We start from the raw sequence: 17180 nt of genomic DNA on the forward strand, positions 1-17180 counted from the left end.
AGACATGCTCACCCTACCTAGCTTGTGGTATTGTAAATCTTGTTTTTTTTTGTAGTCTTCACATTCAATTACTAATTTCTTGCATGTAAAATTCTATTACATTTTTATGTTTTCATGTACTAAATAGTCTACTCACCATATTTGTGTATGTCTTACTATTTCTGTAGAAATTACGTGATGTGTTTCTAACTGTACATAGTTTATATTTCTTGCCACGGAAACACCTATTGCTCATTTACTGCAGTAATTGCCTTGAGGTCAATGTCCAGTAAATGTTCTGTGAAGTGGCATCCACTTGCACATTTCCTTTATAATTTTTGAGAAAATACAGAAACTTGGAGGATCCTATGTATTTCATTCTTTTACATTCATAATATTCCAGTTCTATATATGACCATATATGTTGAATCCTAATTATCTTTACTTTTCTCTTCTGCTGAAACTGTACTTTCTAAGGACCTCTACCATATTCTCTTCTTTATTAAAAATATTTGAATTTAATTCAAGACTTGGGCATTTATGTAATATCCACATAAATATCTCTCAGACTTTACCTGTCCACTAATCAGTCCAATTTCAAACTCATTACCTCCTCATCACTTATTATTGTTACATATATACACATTGAAATATATATATATATATATATATATATATATATATATATATATTAACATGTACACAAAACCTATTGAATCCATTTGTTGATCCTAACACTACAATATTCTCTGGATATGATGATAAAAATGGTAATGCATTTAGATATTATAATGTCTGATAAAGTCTTGGTAGGAGTCTATAATTCCACAGACTCCCTAGCCCTGTGATGACTGCTGGTTAAAAATATTAAGCATGATTTACCGGTTTTAGGCATGACCTGGATTCAGTTATGTCCTTGTTGTATGAACGTGCATTATTTGGGTATATGCCCAAGAGAGGAATGGCTGGATCTCGAGGTAGACTGATTCCCATTTTTCTGAGCTACAGCCATACTGATATCCAGAGTGGTTTACAAGTTTGCACTCCCCCCAGCAATGGAGGAGTCTTCCTTTTTCTCCATATACTCTCCAGCAAAGATTGTCATTTTTTTTAATTTAGCCAATCTCAAAGGTGTGATGTGGCATCTCAGATTTGTTTTGAGTTGCATTTCTCTGATGGCCAAGAATTTTGACCCTTTCTTCTTGCCCAACTCCTGTCCAAACCCCATTCTCCCCAACTTCCTGAGTCTATGGTATTGTAAAACCACTTGCTTCCTAATTTCTCACTTTATATGCAATCGCTCATGTAAATATTTTGATTGAATCTTGTATTTTGTTAGATGTTATCTTCTGGAATTTGCATGTAATTAGACCTATGTAATTTTGGTTACTGAGTTCTTTATGTTATACAAAGTTATGCCATTTAGATAAACTGTAAAAATCTTGTTTGCATTTGGAATCAGACACCTAAGAACCAGAAATATGTAGTATTTATTTTTCACAATAACTGTTTAGAGTAAAGCTTCCTGGAAATGGGAAACAGAGATGACAAGGTGAATATTCTTGATTATCACTGTCCCTTAAGGATCTGCACATCTGCTACTCCCATAAGTAATGCATCATATCTTCTATATGTTGGAGGTTTTGGTTTGATAATTAATTAATATTATTTCCAGTTCATTGTCATTGGTCATGTGAATTTATAATTTTTTCCCTTGTATGATTTTAAATACTTTATTTAATTTTTAGCTTAGTCAATAAGTTTATTATTTTATGAAAAAAATCTTCATTGTAAACTGGTTTAGATGTCAACAGCTGGTTCTTCAGCTCTGAGAAAGCTTGCTTTCTTTTGAGCAACCTGATCTTTCTTCTTGGCCAAAGAATTTTGGGACGGTTTCCAGGTCTTCTCCTTCATCGATCTTTTGGGCCTCTTCTCATAGACTGGATTCTCTCGAATAGCAGCATGAGCTTTCTTACACATCTCCCCTGTCATTGTTCTTTATTTAGTAGGAGAACTGTTTCTTATAAGCATCTTCATCTTGCTCCATTAGGTAACACAGAATGTCTGTGACATTCTGTCCCATGATGTAAGTCTTATGCACGTCTGCATTGAACACCTTGCTTTCAGAATCATAACCAGAGAATCGTTTGGTACTATGAGGAATAGAAACCCTCCATGCACAGCTCCCTACAGGGCACCCAAAACTTTATTGCCAGTTGTAGTTCGAATAAGACCTGCATACAGATAATAAGTGAAGTCACCAGGCTGACCATCAATGCTCTCCGCATTGTATCCATCTCCAGTCACCTCCAACTAGATTTTTTTTCTTGGTATGGGGAAAGAGAGAAGTAACTGTAGATAAATTGTACAAATTATCTTAATGCTATAGAGTATATATTTTGCCCCTTGGCTTGTCTTCATAGGAGAGTAGGTGGTTTCCTTCAAGAGGCATAGACATAGAGAGTGTGGTCAAGGATATCACTAAGATGAGGTCACGTGGACAATCACATTGATTAGAGAAATCACAGGATAACAGTCTTTTTCTTCTTGGTAGCAGATATGCTCAGAATTATCAGCAATTAGGAACAGAAGAATTCTGGCTCCTTCAGTGTTTACTGAGAAATTACTCTCAGATGAGATTCAGCTCTGAGAGATACTTCTTGTATGAGGTAAGAATTGTAGTAAAAAGCAGCATGAGGCTGACATTTTGGCAAAGGCTTTCCATACAACAGGTATATTGGATAAAATAAAAGAAATGCAAATTTTGATTAGTATTCTTTATAAGTGAGGAGGCCAAAAGTGTAAGAGGGCATCTTTTAGACCAATAATACAGAACACCCTCTGAACCTCCCAAATCTGGAAACTGATGGAGTCATGTAGCCAAAAGTGTAGGTGTCTGTGGTAATGATCATCTAGGATTACTCAACACTGAAATTTCTAGTGTTGCAGAAAATCTTCCACCTGCCTAGTTTTTATTAAATTTTGCAGTCACATATATGTAATTATGTGTACTTAAAGAAAACTGCTGAATCCTTCAGCATTTGTATATTCCTCATATAGAGCATGCATGCATGTGTTTAGGGCTGTATTCTTTGTCTCATCTGTCCCATCAAAGGGCTCTCCCTGGGGAAGTCTGCTTCATCAAATCCTTCCCAATATCAGTACAGGTAGATCTTCAGGTACCAGTTAGAACCTGTGAGTTTCTCCCATCCACTTCAGCATTTCAAGTTGAAGCGTCATTTTATTTTTTATTAATCTTTATGCTTTCTTATTTTGAGATATAAACAGTGAACCTTACAGTAACATACAGAAGACACTTTCTCACAGCAGGCATACTATTCCTCTGTATCCTATAGTTGTCCTTCCACCTCTTCCACAATATTATCCAAGTGTGGAGTCCAAGTTAGTTTTTTTTTTTTTTTAATCAGTTTTTTTGGTTCAGCAGAGTCAGTTGCATTTGACCAGATGAAAATTTTATTGTATCTTTCTACTGGAAAATGCAGCTACTTTGCTGAGGGTGATGGATACATTCATCTGTGGGTAAAAGGATAAATATTTTAAATGCATATAGTATTTTTCCTGCCTTAAAAACTTCCTTCTGTAGGTTCTTTTCGAATATCCATTATCTCAGTGCCTATGGATAGTTGGCCAGGTTTACACTGTTTAGCATTTTTTTTTCATTTGACGATGATATAACTCTACTCCATTAACCAGAGATATCACAAACAATTCACTTACAGATTTGCATTGCCAGGCCTCTGATGATCCAGTAAGGGCTAAGATTTAGGAAATGATGATGCTTGAGGAAGGTTAGGAAAATCATGAACTTCACATCACTTCTGCAGAAATGTTACCCCAGTGGTCACCTCAAGATTGCATGGTGGTAAGGAGTAGCCCAAAGGTAAGATGAATGACATTCAAGAATATCTCTGGCACACTTATTGTTTAAGAAATTCAAAAATGAAACATGTGAAAGTAAAGTAAATGTAAGTTTTTGGAGAGAAGCTTGGCTCACATTTGATGTGGAATAGAGTAGAGTTTCCTGGGTGCTGCTCATGTTCCCTTACAAGTGATCAGTTAGCACCAGAACAACATAGACATTTTCCTACTTTTTAAAGTTTCAGATTAATAAATTGAAACTTCAGGTATTCAGATATATGATAAAAAATCTGGTGACTAATGTTGAATGACCACCCCTATGGTCATTAGTTATATACATTTGTCTGCCTTATGGCCATTAAATATTTTCAATGGTGAATCTTATTGACTTTGAAATATATTCAATGTGTTACTTTTTCTTTTAAGTTCAAACATACCTGGGTGGTTTGTTACCTCAGGCATAAACACACTTTTATTTATGTTCACCAGAGTTAATTTGCAGATTATAGAAGTAAACATCCAGGGATAGTTGTGGATTTGCAATCAAGTACATGATAGTAATTGACAGATATATGAGTAATGCTTGTCAGCTAAGTAAGAGCATCTGGTGAAGTTTGGGATAATTATTGTCTCACAAATTGGCAGAGGTAGTAAATATTTGAATAAACCAGTATTTGCTGAACATGGTAGCAGAATTGCACATATGAATTCCTAGCACTTATAACTTCATGTGAAGACTTTTTTGTTTCAGGTCAAGCAGGCCATAGTCTCAGAAACACTTGTGGAGACCTCCTGATATCTCACTCATAATTTAGTAGCTACTGATATGTATTTGTTTATGGAAAGGGACAGTTAGTTTTCTTCTGGGGCTTTGGCTTTCAGAAGCTACTCATGATCCCTCAATTTTCTGCACATCTGTGTATAAACAGGCAGTCTTAAATGGATATTATATAGCTTTTAGATATGGAGCTTCACAGTTCGCTATTTTAATTGGTATTTTATCATAAATATCTCCATCCAGGAAAAGTTTCTTGGTGTGAGGAGAGGAATAACATTACTCTTAGATATGAGGACAAATATTTATACATCTCAGAGGTTATGTTGATTTAATTTAATAAATTTAAGGAAGTTGATTCTCCTCCAAAATCATGATTTCAGTACCACTGAGAAATTAACTATGTTTCCAGTCCTAGTCATGGTATTCCTCTTGTTGTACAGGGATAGTGTGTACAGGTCATAGGTGTGATTTAAAAGCTGTTGGATACATCCAGGTAAGCATGTCAATATTGCAAACTTAGGGTTATTTTGTTCTTCTGTGCATTAATGTTACTTCTAACTATCACAAGAATGATGATTGCATTCCTCTTTTGGATGCATCCACAGTCCTGATAGATACAGCTAGAAAACTCTCACATAACTAAATCTTAGGCAATGCTGAATCAAATGTTGCAGAAGAATTGCATGTGGCAGATTTTCAAGGATTTTGGTATGACATTGTGTCTTTTAGTAATATAAGATGCTCTGCTATTAGAGTCCCAGCAATATGATTGGCCGAAAATCATCTGAATAATGATGATACAAATAAACATGCCAAGTAGGAAACATAAAAGCCCTCATGCACTCAAATGTGCCACATTTTCTCTATCTATTCTTCAGGTGAGGGGCATCTATGTTGCTTCCAGGTTCTGTCTATTACAAATAATGCTGTGATGAACATCGTTGAACAGATGTCCTGGTTGTATGAATGTGCATGTTTTGGGTATATGCCTAAGAGTTGAATTGTTGGATCTTGTGGTAGACTGATTCCCATTTTCCTGAGGAATTGCCATACAGATTTCTAAAGTGGCTGTAGGAGTTGTCTGTCCCATCATCAGGAGATAAGTGTTCCCCTTTCTCTATATACTCTCCAGCATAAACTGTCCCTGGTGTTTTTGAGTTTAGCCATTCTGACAGGTGTAAGATGGTATCACAGAGTTATTACTTTCTTCAATGAAGGAGATATTTCAGGGCACTGTGATATACATAAAGTTCTAATCAGGGTGATGACACATGTGTTTAATCAAAGCACTGGGGAAACTGACACAGGGAGGTAGCATAAGGTCAGCAGAAATCAGAATGGCCCTGTACATAATGGATGCTTCTGGTTAATAGCCAGATTCTATGTTCAAGCCATCTAATGCATGTTCAGTTTCCAGGTGCCATGGGTGATTTTGGCTGTTATTAAGTGCAGCAGGATTCCTTGTTAAATCACATTTTAACCTGGCATTTCTCTTTAATTTTCCTGCTTCTACTACAACTGACAGGGAGAGTGAGAGGCAGATGGGACAGCAACTCTGATGGAAATCTCCCTAGTTACTGCAGAGTATGGATTTCCATCACTAGACTTAGGATCTCTTTCTTGATTGACCCAAATCTATTCTCTATATGATTTTATACAGCCAATAAGAGGCAACCAAAACTCATAAAAGTCTCCTCACACAGGGCTTTTTGCCAAATCCCTTTGTCATATTCTTTGTTATCAAAAAATGAGAATTTAATACAATACATGGGCATTTATATATTATTCATGTAACTATCTCTTAATCACTTACTGTGCACTAATCAGTCATCTTTCAAATTCATTATTTCCTCATTAATTATATTGTTACATATATACTCATCTAAGTTCATATGTATTAATATGTAAACATAACATAATGAATCCATTTGTTGTACCTAGCTCTACAGTATTCTGTGGAGATGATGACAACATGGTAATGCAATTAGGCATCATGTTTGATGAAATGTTTCTAAGGGCCTGTAATTCCACAGATTCACTAGCCCTGTCATGAATGTTGATTTAAAATATAAAGCATGATTTACCTGTTTTAAGCAGGACTTGGGTTCAGTTATGTAGATACTAGATATTGTAAGATAAATGAGCCAGGAGTTCACCATTAGTTATATCGATCCATGCTGGTCATTGTCCTTAAAAGGTACCATAAATATATTGGACCATTTTTTGTGTATTTTTTTTATTAGATTAGGAACAAGCTTGCTTCACATGTCTCCCTCTCCCTCCACTCCCCTAAAACTCCCCCAACCTATCACCTGTCTGCCACCCTATGCACGTTCCACTTTCTTAGTTAGGCTACGGCCTTCATTACTTGTACACAAAACTATATGCACCTACCACTTCCAAATATATAAATAAATATATAATCAAATATAGGTGTTATGTGAATGAAAAGTCTATTTTCATGTGGTATTGACTTGTCCTAGAAGTTTGGAGAACCTTTTACATAGTATGCCTTTTGGCATTTGTAATATGAGTTAAATAATAATAACAAGTATATGATAATTTTGAACCCACCACTTTTCTCAAATAATTTTGTATTTATATGAGTGTGTGTGTTTGTGTGTGTGTGTGTGTGTGTGTGTGTGTGTGTGTGTGTGTGTTTGTGCATGTTGTCAATTTTAGTAAGTTTGCAAACAAGAAATGGATTGGAATTTCAGTGAATTTGTTCTTATTTTCAATATAATTTCATTGATACCAGATTGACTCTGGTTCTGTATATATTTTATAGTTATGTTGATCATTAGGACAAAGGAAGGGAACACAGTGTAAACATTTAGAGGTTTTTCTTCATCTGTTTTTATTGTAAATCTTTACCTTTTTATGGCCACCATTTTTTTCTTGTTAAACAACACCGCCAAAATTAAATCAGTGGCTTTTTTGCTGCTGATATCCAAGATAGCAGAGGTAGGTTTATAATCAGCTCTGAGAGCTGTGCTGACTGCCTTGGTCTATGCTTCCATTAAGCATGCTGCTGGCTTGAAGATGTGGTCACTGCCACTACCTGCTGCATGGGGCATGCACCCACATCAAAAGTCTCAAGCTCTATTACTGAGCAAGCTGGGCCTCTTAAAAGGGAACCCTGCAGCTTTTTTTCCTTAGGCTGAGTCAGAAAACCTCTCTTAAAGGATCTGCTCCAGTCTATGCTTGTCTCTAGCAAAACAGAGACTACCTGAGAAAATTCTGCTACCAAGAATTGGTGCTTGTTTCTGTCCTTTTCTGCTGACATCTTTTTTTAAGCTTTTGTGAAGTTTACATGGAAGTTCATACCACTATGGCCAGGTGTCCCGTTTCTGCTGCAGCTTGACTAGTCACAGGAAGGTGGCCCAGAGCACCTGGGACTCGAGGCAGTTTCTGCCCTTTGCCACATTTTGGTCCCAAGGAACACAGAGAGACTTGTATTAGTACAAATGCTGCTTGTCCAATGACTTGGAATTCTCATCTACTAGCTCAGTCTTAATTATCATAAATCTATGTATTTTATAAGACTTATGTAGGACACCTTCCACTGGCATCCTCATCCCAGGTTCACATGGTGGCTCAGAGCAGAGAGCAGGAGTAAGATCAAAAGGGGCACACTTCCTTCTTGTCCTTGCTTATATATGATTCTGTCTGTATGCCACTTCCTGCCTGGATCACAGACTTCTTTTTACTATATTTCCCAGAATCCTCATTGTCTCCCAGTCCTGCCTTACTATCTCCCCATTTGTAAAACAGTATTTTATTTGTCATCCAATTAGACAAACACATACACAGATGCACTTCTTCCATCATTAAGAAAATAGAATACCAAAGAATAGATGGTTTATCCTCTGGCTATCGCCTCCATGAAGATGTGAGACTAACCCACATCAAAACTCCATGTGCATGCATATGCAGATACACACACACACACACACACACACACACACACACACACACACACCAGAGAGAGAGAGAAATATATATGTTTTAAGAGTTATTTTCCAAAACAACTCTTAAATCATTTAATTAACTTCATGACATTTTAGGACACTCCATTCTCACTGCATAAATTGGTTACTGTAGATTGAAAGCACCAATTTTTTCCTTTAGGTAAGAAGGTCTTTTTAGGGATATATATATATATATATATATATATATATATATATACACATATATTCAGGGGCTTGCCTCATGCATATAATCATAGCACTTGGAGAATTTGACATAGACATGGTACAAAGTGTAAGTAGAAATCTGAATGGCCCGAACAAAATGGAAGCTTCTGTGTAATATTCAGATTCTAGGCAAAGGACCTTAATATATGCCCAGCTTCCATGTGCCACACATGATTTTGTCTGTTGTTAAGTGCAGCAGGATTCCTTCTAAAAAGGACATTTCATCCTGAGATTTTCTTTCAATTTTCCTGCTTCTACTGCAACAGACAGGGAGTGTGAGAGACAGATGGGACAGCAACTTTGATGGAAATCTCCCTAGTTACTGCAGAATATGGATTTCTATCACTGGGTTTAGGATCTCTTTCTTGATTGGCCTAAATCTATTCTGTATATAATTATACACAGCCAATCAGAGGCACCCAAAACTCATAAAAGTCCCCCTGCAAATGGCCTTTGCCAGAAAGTTCTGCTCTCAGCTCGTTCCAGTCTTTAACCAAGTCCTGGATATATGCTTCTCCATAGTGCTGTCTAACATTTTCGTTAAAATCAATCTTGTAAGTTTTACCTTGAATTCAGACATTTTTCTTCACATAATTATCTGATACCAGGCCTGCATGTTTGATTTCACTATTTCCTGTTTCCTTAGGTAATTTTCTTTTCTCCAGCTCATGTGCCAGTGTAGTAGTTATGTGGAAACACACTATGGTCACCCATCCAGCAGAGGAACTTTATTTCCTTTTCAATAAAATCTACGCAGTCGAGGGTAGTGATTTTATTAATGCTTCATAGATTAATTTTAAGCCAAATGATCTTTGTATAAATTAAAATTATACCTATATTTTGGTGTATGAACTGCTTTAGTTTATTCAAGCATTACAATATAATTCCATCATTTTATCATATCCTTTCTTCCTTCCAAATCCTCTCATTTAACCCTCATTTTTTTTACTATTTTATTTATGGTCTCTTTTTCAATGTTTATTCTTACATGCATTACCTCCTGACTAACTGTTATTGTTATGTATACACACACAACTATACAGGTATACTTTTATATAAACATGACATTTTAATCCATTTGCTGTACCAATTTCTCAACTATTTTATGGGTATATTGCCAAAAGTGGTAATGCTTTACATATTATAATGTTTTATGAAAGAGCTTGTGAAGACCTTTAAGCTTCACAGATATAATAGCCATGTGACAATTGCTGGTTTGCATTGTTAGGCAGGATTTACTTCTTTTAAGGAGGACTTGAGTTTTCTTTGTGAGATATCAGATATTCATAAGATATATCAGTGAGTAGTGTACCTTAATGAAATATAGCCATGATGGTCATTGTGTTTCAAAGTTATTATAACTAAATTAGACAATTGAATCACTGTCTTCCTTAACCAGCTTTCTGAATGCATTCTTACTCTTTAATAGCTAATCATCAGATACCAGGGTTTCATGTATTTCTTGTTCAAATTTCCCTATGCAAATCTCAGAATTGATCTGCCAGTCTAACAGGATAATGATGTCTAGGGCAAATGACAGCCTCTTTGTCACTGAACTTAAGCTGGAATTAAAGAGAGGAAGAGATTTAATGTTCACCGTGCCTGCATAGTCCTGAGTACATATACCAAATGCCTCACACATCCATGATTATTTACATGAATATACTTAAGTGTTCATTGTGGAACACCACATTTCATTTAATTAGTATGTATGTAACAATATGCAAATGACTCAAGGCAACAAATTTTTCTATGTTTCAAAATATGAGTGAAACGTGAAGTTCTCCATCATTACTTTTCTGTTTATTTTGTTGATGTTGCCTATTTTATAGAAGTTGTTTATGATGTTTAAGTCAGTTTTACCATAGAGAATATACTAATGTATCTTCACTATGGATGGGACTCTTTTTTTTGAGACATGGTTCCTCTGTTTCACTTTGGAGCCTGTCCTGGAACTAGCTCTTGTAGACCAGGTTGGTCTTGAACTCACAGATATCCAGCTTAGTCTGACTCACAAGTGCTGGGATTAATGGCATGTGGGACCATCCCCTAGCTTGGATAGGATACTTTTAATCTTTGAATAGCTTTGAGATTTTTTGGCCTCTTAAAGTCAATAAATTATGACATATAAAAATATACATGCATACTAATGGTAATCCTAAATACATGTTTAGAGCATGCAGAATTCTCACAATTATTTATCCTAATGATGTCCTTTAATTTATATCATCTTTTTCTGATATAGAGTCTGACAGTGCTGTTAGTGGAATTTGCATCCAAGTACTACAGCCATGCTTCCTCTCTGCATCCTGAGAAGCTGACAATGGAGCAGACCACTTCCCTGAGCTTATGGTATTGTAAAGCCAACTGTTTACTCATTTCATTTGGATTGTTGGTTACTCATGTAAGTGATGAGACTGAAATTCACATTTAGCTATATTCTGGATTTTCTGAAGTTATTACACCTAAGTACATTACTGGATTACTGACTGCTTCATTTGACATCAGGTTATGTCTTTTCACAAAAGTAATAAAAATGTTGTTTATATGATCTGCACATGTCCTACTTCCATATATAATAATGTCATACATTCTATACATTGGAGAGTTTTATTTTAATTATTAACTCATATATCAGAAAGATTATAGTATGTTTTTTATAACCTCAGAAGAGACAAACACCCATACTATCACCCTCATTACAGAGGGAAATGGCATAGAAGGGACAGTAGCAAGGATCAAGGGACACATATAACACACAATCCTACCCTACTGCGATATCCAGGGTATGCAGGACACAGTGATAACCTCCCCATTAGATGGCAGGTAGATCTCATTGACAAGCATGAATTTTATGAACTTCTACAACCATGATGAGACCCACCCAGATGACCCATTTACAAAGAGTTTTCAGATACCAAATTTTCAGGTATGTGGCTTTATAGCCATCCTATTTGAGAATATGATATGAGCAGAGTCTCCAGTTTTAATCAGTCTGGTGTGAGGCTATGACATTCACTAATAGGGTTTATCAGGAAACACTAAACAGCATTCCTGTTTCCAAGCCCATGAGTTGAGTTCCTAGGAGATCTGGTCAAGTTTGCAAAGTTTATGCACATAAGGATGGCTCATGTTACTTTGTGAGAGCATATTAGGTGGGCTGTATAGAAACCAATCCTGAGATATCTGACATCCACACTGGCATGAAAACATGTGCTGTCGTTTTGTTAACCTTCTTTAGTTACCTGTATTTTTGAGATTTTTTGGATGCACCATTCACATTATAAATAGAACCTACTTTTTCATAGCCCTCAAATCTACATTATTGACCAGAAATACCATGAGACATTCATGTGTGTCTTGGAGCTATAATGAGTCTAATCCTGTTAAGGGCTAAGATTTGCAAAATGATGGCAACTAAGGAAGATGACACATACATCAAGTTTACTTACAACTTTTGTAGCAGTATAATTATTTGCATTTTGGCCTCAGAAAATGAATGAGAAATGGTCCTACTTGTGTTTTGAGATGTCCTGCTATTCAACTATATTTTCATGAATGAAAAATATATTGGAAAATTATTTTCCATTAATCTTTATTTTGACTTTAAACTATTTCAGGTCTGTAGCTTTAAATTGAACATTAACACCATATACAGAAGTATATATAATGGGAGTTATGAATTAGATTTCTCCTCCAAGCTTGTTCAAGCGAATTACATTTGTATGTATCTGGGTTACAAATGTAGTTCTAAGCACATTAAATAATTTCATCATTTATATGTTGACTGATCTTTTCTTGTTACCTTTTCAAAAATGTTTCAGCAAATTAGTAATTCAAATAAAATTTGGATTTACTAATTCATTTTTGCTACATTTCTTCAGCCTCAAAATTTATAGCATTTGATTGAAGCTTTTTTTGTAATAAAATAAGCTTTAAATGATAAATAGAATCTATGCAGTGAATGGGCATTTCATTATCCTTATGCTTTTACAGCATATATTCCAAAATAACAGTACTTTATATAGCTCAGTGTATGTAATTGCTGAAACTTAATAAAGTTATCCAATACTTTTCTGGTAAGATGTACATTTTTGAAATCAATTTTGTGGTCATAAATGAATATGATCATTGTTCTTGTTAACATAAACAAATATTTGTTAACTTAGAAATGTGCAAGATTCATAAGCTAAACAATATCTTTAAGTTCTATCTTCCATTAACATTGCAGCATTCATGTTCTGCAGTCATGTTGCTGGGATGAGATTTTGGATGATACATGTGTCTAAATCATGGCTGAAAACCCTAAAAGGCTTTGGCTCAACAAGCAGCAGTTTAGTGCGTCTATTTTAATTTTATGCATGCCCTATCTTGGATACATGGATTTTCCTTTCTTTCTGTCTACGAAAAGGCAAATAGCAGGAATGCTTGTCTATGTTTATTTTCCAAAACCTCCCATATATACCTACTTGCTCAATTTCATATTCATGGCCTCTTTATAGATTATGGTTACATGTATGTATATGGCTGTGCACACACACACACACACACACACACACACACACACACACACACACAACAACACACACACACACACACACACACACACACACACACACACACACACACATCCCTTGCTAAGTATGTATAAATTTACTTAATTTTCTGTTTTCAGGTTTCATCATCTGGTACTGGATTTGGTGTGTCAGATAAAACTTTCTGTTTCTTTATACATTTTGGGTGAGTTGTAATATCTGCCACGTTTGTTGCTTTACTTCTCTTTTCTGACATAATTGGTGTGCCTGGAGCAGTTATGTGTCAATGTCAAGAAAAAACCTAAATCATTTAAATGCCATGTATTCTGTAGGTCTTTGAAAGGTTTCAAGAACCCATCTCAAAACATCTGTGTAGTACAGAAAACTTAAATAATCTAATTAAAATTTTTGACTATTATAGGTGACTACATAATCTGTATTTAATTATGTATATCACAAAATTGACCTTAAATTTGTATCAATAAATTAAAATCCATACCAATAAAAAGTATTCATTCCAGTATCCTATTCCCCTTTTTGTCTTTCAAAGAGAGATTGACTGATCATTACCATTTATAACTAACCCCCTTTCAATGATAACAAACATTTATAAACAATATTTGGGAATTTGGGCATCATTCATTCCAAACCGCTTCATGCTGGTTGGAGGCGATGTCCTCACCATAGGGATCATGATATCTTGCTGTAGTCATCTATGTCTTCATCTTCTCATCTGTTTTGGATGTAGGATCAGTTGGGCCACTGCTTCAGGGGGTCTTGCTTGATCAAACCATATTAGTCTGGAAGGAATCCACAGCTTTTCATTTCCTATGGAAACACAAGCAAAAACATTTTTCCCAAGTAGCCTGCCCTTAGACTTAAATAATGAAGTCAAAGCATTTTTAAATGATATAAGTTGTATTAATTTAGCAGCATTCATAATCAAATTTATTGTAGCAGCTGTAGCTCTTTCCTCAGCAATCAAACAATTTAAAGAACACAATATAGCATATAGTATACAAACACTTACTGTATTTTCCATCTTTACTGGCTATTTATTTATTCATTTCTTTTACTTCCTTTTGTTTCTTTTTTGCAGAGACAGGGCTTGTCTGTGTAACCTTTGCTGCCCTTCACTCTGTACACTAGGCTGGTCTTGAAGTCACAGAGATCTGCTTGCTCTGCCTCCAGAGTGCTTGGATTACAAGCATGTGCCATCCCGCCCAGCTACTCATTTTTTCTTTCTTGTTTTCTCTCACAAGCCTACATATATTTTTAAACACAGTGTAAACATTTAGAGGTTTTTCTTCATCTGTTTTTATTGTAAATCTTTACCTTTTTATGGCCACCATTTTTTTCTTGTTAAACAACACCGCCAAAATTAAATCAGTGTCTTTTTTGCTGCTGATTTCCAAGATGGCAGAGGTAGGTTTATAATCAGCTCTGAGAGCTGCACTGACTGCCTTGGTCTATGCTTCCATTAAGCATGCTGCTGGCTTGAAGATGTGGTCACTGCCACTACCTGCTGCATGGGGCATGCACCCACATCAAAAGTCTCAAGCTCTATTACTGAGCAAGCTGGGCCTCTTAAAAGGGAACCCTGCAGGTTTTTTTGCTTAGGCTGAGTCAGAAAACCTCTCTTAAAGGATCTGCTCCAGTCTCTGCTTGTCTCTAGCAAAACAGAGACTACCTGAGAAAATTCTGCTACCATGAATTGGTGCTTGTTTCTGTCCTTTTCTGCTGACATCTTTTTTTAAGCTTTTGTGAAGTTTACATGGAAGTTCATACCACTATGGCCAGGTGTTCCATTTCTGCTGCAGCTTGACTAGTCATAGGAAGGTGGCCCAGAACACCTGGGACTCCAGGCAGTTTCTGCCCTTTGCCACATTTTGGTCCCAAGGAACACAGAGAGACTTGTATTAGGTATAAAGGCTGCTTGGCCAATGACTTGGAATTCTCATCTACTAGCTCAGTTTTAATTATCATAAATCTATGTATTTTATAAGACTTATGTAGGACACCTTCCACTGCATCCTCATCCCAGGTTCACATGGTGGCTCAGAGCAGAGAGCAGGAGTAAGATCATAAGGGGTGCACTACCTTCTTGTCCTTGCTTATATATGATTCTGTCTGTATGCCACTTCCTGCCTGGATCACAGACTTCTTTTTACTATATTTCCCAGAATCCTCATTGTCTCCCAGTCCTGCCTTACTATCTCTTACTATTTGCAAAACAGTACTTTATTTGTCATCCAATTAGACAAACACATACACAGATGCCTTCTTCCATCATTAAGAAAATAGAATACCAAAGAATAGGTGGTTTATTCTCTGCCTGTCGCCTCCATGAAGATATGTGACTAACCCACATCAAAACTGCATGCGCATGCATATGCAGATACAAACACACACACACACATACACACACACACACACACACTAGAGTGAGAGAGAAATATACAAGATTCAAGAGTTATTTTCCAAACCATCTCTTAAATCATTTAATTAAGTTCATGACACTTTAGGACACTCCATTCTCACTGCATAAATTGGTTACTGTAGCTGGAAAGCACCAATTTTTCTTTAAGGTAAGAAGGTCTTTTTAGGCATATATATATATATATATATATATATACTATATATATATATATATATATATATATATATATATATATGTATATATATTCAGGGGCTTGCCTCATGCATATAATCATAGTACTTGGTGAATATGACACAGACATGGTACAAAGTGTAAGCAGAAATCTGAATGGCCAGAACAAAATGGAAGCTTCTGGGTAATATTCAGATTCTAGGACAAAGGACCTTAATATATGCCCATCTTCCATGTGCCACACATGATTTTGTCTGTTGTTAAGTGCAGCAGGATTCCTTCTAAAAAGGACATTTCATCCTGAGATTTTCTTTCAATTTTCCTGCTTCTACTGCAACAGACAGGGAGTGTGAGAGACAGATAGGACAGCAACTTTGATGGAAATCTCCCTAGTTACTGCAGAATATGGATTTCTATCACTAGGTTTAGGATCTCTTTCTTGATTGGCCTAAATCTATTCTGTATATAATTATACACAGCCAATCAGAGGCACCCAAAACTCATAAAAGTCCCCCCGCAAATGGCCTTTGCCTGAAAGTTCTGATCTCAGCTGGTTCCAGGCTCTAACCAAGTTCTAGATATATGCTTCTCCATAGTGTTGTCTAACGTTTTCGTTAAAATCAATCCTGTAAGTTTTACCTTGAATTCAGACATTTTCTTCACATAATTATCTGATACCAGGCCTGCATGTTTGATTTCACTATTGCCTGTTTCCGTAGGAAATTTTCTTTTCTCCAGCATCATGTGCCAGTGTAGTAGTTATGTGGAAACACACTATGGTCACCCATCCAGCAGAGGAACTTTATTTCCTTTTCAATAAAATCTACACAGTAGAGGGTAGTGATTTTATCAATGCTTCATAGATTAATTTTAAGCCAAATGATCTTTGTATAAATTTAAAATTATACCTATACTTTGGAGTATGAACTGCTTTGTTTTATTCAAGCATTACAATATAATTCCATCATTTTATCATATCCTTTCTTCCTTCCAAATCCTCTCATTTAACCCTCATTTTTTACTATTCAATTTATGGTCTCTTTTTCAATGTTTATTCTTTCAGAGACACTTAATCTCATCCTATTTCTCTATTTTGTCTCTCTCTCTCTCTTACAGAAAAACACACACTCCTAAATATATAAATAAAAAATAAGCAATATTTGTTGATAATAGGATAATCCAATTTTACTGTATTTTTCATT

The 17180-nt window shown here is 35.7% G+C and overlaps 1 pseudogene; it reads right to left on the minus strand.

The window, feature by feature from the left end:
* Positions 1-1779: 1779 nt before the first annotated feature.
* LOC118238494 lies at positions 1780-16722 on the minus strand (annotated as a pseudogene).
* Between the last annotated feature and the right edge of the window lie 458 nt (positions 16723-17180).

This window comes from Cricetulus griseus, chromosome 3 (assembly GCF_003668045.3).
Source record: "Cricetulus griseus strain 17A/GY chromosome 3, alternate assembly CriGri-PICRH-1.0, whole genome shotgun sequence".
Classification (NCBI taxonomy): domain Eukaryota; kingdom Metazoa; phylum Chordata; class Mammalia; order Rodentia; family Cricetidae; genus Cricetulus; species Cricetulus griseus.